The 2,929-nt window shown below is 46.8% G+C and overlaps 1 protein-coding gene across 4 annotated transcripts in view; it reads right to left on the minus strand.

Moving 5' to 3' along the window:
* ptprz1b (protein tyrosine phosphatase receptor type Z1b) overlaps positions 1-2,929 on the minus strand; it is a 61,614-nt gene that overhangs the window by 35,046 nt on the left and 23,639 nt on the right. The window lies entirely within an intron of this gene.

Here is a 2,929-nt window from a genome sequence, read left to right on the forward strand (position 1 = left end):
TATCTGTTGAGCCACAGGCATAAACACACACACAAGCACACACACTCAGCAGGTTTATAATGTGCCAGTATCTCTTCCTTGTATCAAACACTTCCTCCCAGGCAGTTAAGTCTCCTGTGTGCGTGTGTATCGGTGTGCGTGTCCCTGTGTGTGTGTTGTAAGTGAGCGAGTAGGAGATAAATAGCTAGTGACTTAAATAATGGACAGATAGAGGAAGAAAAGAAACAACTTGAGCTAAACCACATGCACACAAAAAGGCACATCTCAGTTACACACACCCAAACACCCACACACACACCCCTTCACGAGACGAATGAGAACGTTTCAATGCCGAACACAACCCACACACCCGTTTAGACGTGTTATTTTATAGGTCAAATACCTTGAATACAACGTATCAAGAGGCGTTAAGAATACAACATTTAAAAGAAAAAGTACACTATTTATATCACAGATTTATCTCTACCTCTCTCTCTGTGTCTCTTTAACTCTCTACCTCTCTCTCTCTCTTTAACTCTCAATCTCTCTCCCACGTCCTCTCTCTCTGTGTCTCTTTAACTCTCAATCTCTCTCTCCCCCCCTCTCTATCTCTGTGTCTCTCTCTCTGCCTTTCTCTCTCTCTCCCCCATTGGAAGGGCGTTTCCATATCTTGCATCTGTCTCTCGTCCATCTGCCAGCTGTGTGTCTGAGACACTGGATAGTACAGCAGATAGAGATAAGACCCAGGCTGACATGAGCTCAGATGACTTGTGATGCAGTCCCCCCTCCCCCCAGTCTGCTCCAACCGTGACGTCAAATTCGTGAATCCTGCCTTTAGCAGTGTTCACAACAAACACAAGTTAACACTTCGCTAACTTCTACCACAAACAAAAAAACATAACTCATCCTGTTTCTTCTCCCCTGCCTCGACACACTCTACTGCTAACATTTTAACTCTGAACTGTCTTACCAGGATATGTAGTCCTGGCTGAGTATACTGTATATAACAACACGCTTAAAAACATAGATGGTGTATCGTTTGAGCACTTAACAAACTGTTCACATTGAAGCCTTGCTCAACCTCCCTGGCTCTGAACCCCCCCCCCCCCATATCCCCTGTTGATGATCTACCACTCCAAAGGGTCAGAGGTCACGATAAGGCCTCGGTTGCTTAACTCATTCCCAGACTGGAAGCATGCTGAGAGCGATGTGAATGATATGCGAAATAATACAAAAATATAATATGATGGTAATACTATTTAGCCTATACGGAATGCAAATTCAGCCGCATTACAATATCTTACACTATATAACACTACCCTTACTGTACCAATCAGCGATATATTGTTGTTTATCTTTCTTGTGAGAAAGGTACTTATTGTAAGTCGCGTTGGCTAAAAGCGTCTGCTAATTGCCTTCAATGTAAATGCAAATCTAGTTGTTTAAATGTTGGTGGCATCTATTCCTCGTCTCCAAAACCTGCTGTAATAATTCAATCCCTGTAACTCCACATATGTGTCTTTTCAATTTCCTGTCCCAAACCCCCCCCCCCCCCCAACCCCCAAGGAAGAGTTCATGGAGTCACGAAGATGAAACAGAGCAGTCCGTTACACCGAGAAAACAAACGCTTGTTGTGTGATGAGCTTTAACTCATCCGACGCCAGCTGGGATCCGACCCAGGGCGCAGCCTTTTGAACGAGACTGTCCACACGGTAGGTCAGGCCTTTTGACAACCCTAACCCGCTGTAATCCCACTGTGTGTGTACACGGTGGGAGGTTCAATAAAAACCAGGATTATCTCTTCATCAGGGTCAGTGTTGGGCCACTAATCCCGTGGACGAGGATGGATGAGGAGAGGCAGTCACCAAACGGATATCCTGCTTGGCGACCGCCTCTACTCGTCCATCCACCCCTCTGTCCGTCCGTCCGTCCGTCCGACTGCGGATGCTGCTCTGCGTCAGAGCAGGGGATGACCAGGGGGTCAGAGCAGGGATGCATGAGCCAATAGGAGACAAGAACGCCATATGAACGCGTCATACATGAATTAGGCTAATGGAGAAACGAGGGAGTCAAAGCATGCAGTGTGGCTTGTCCTTCAAGCCCAGTTTGAAGAACAAATTCAGTGTTTTCAAATTTTGGAATTATTATTTAAACCACATCATTAGGCATGGCATAATTGCCCAAGGTTAACAAACACACACAACGTATTGATCCCTTATTGGTGGCTGATTGAGCGATCAACAATCAATACTGTATATGCATGCCATCATTGTCCTTAGTATGTTTGAAGCCCGAAAATAAACAAACTGCATCCATGCAAGACAAGTAATTACTCCACTTTGTTGCCATGGTAACGACAACTGTTGCTTATCGCTTATTTTATTATTGCACAAATTATTCCTTGGCCGAAAGCTACGCCACAGGTGTGTCGAGGCATGACGAAGGCTAGGAGCTCAGTAACGCAAAAGGAGATGTTAAAACCATCAAACTTCCCACGATGCGAACAGGTCAACCCAGAACCACATCTCTTTCTCTTTTGCTTTGGCTCTCTCTCATTCTCTCCCACCCTCTCTCTTCTCTCCCTCACTACCTCTGTCTCTCTGTCTCTCTGCCTCTCTGTCCCCTCTCTCCCTGAACCACGAGAACGAACAACCTCCTGACCCCACAGCGACCTCAGGGACGGTACGGGACACCAGGTCGTTGTGTTACAGAGTGAACAAAGTACAATATGTAAAGCTACACTTTAGTAGAGTCCAGTCGAATCGGAGGACCGTGTAAGTACCTGAGGGGTCAAGCGAGCGAGCGAGGATTCGAGCCGGTTTAGCCAAACGAAGATTTATTGCGGCGTTTGAGTCGTAGAAGGCGGAGTCGAATCTCACGGACGTAGCGCCTGAAACAACAGCCACAGGTCTCCTCCACCTCCCCCCCCCCCCCCCCCCCCCCCCCCCCC

Source organism: Gadus morhua, chromosome 4 (assembly GCF_902167405.1).
Source record: "Gadus morhua chromosome 4, gadMor3.0, whole genome shotgun sequence".
Classification (NCBI taxonomy): domain Eukaryota; kingdom Metazoa; phylum Chordata; class Actinopteri; order Gadiformes; family Gadidae; genus Gadus; species Gadus morhua.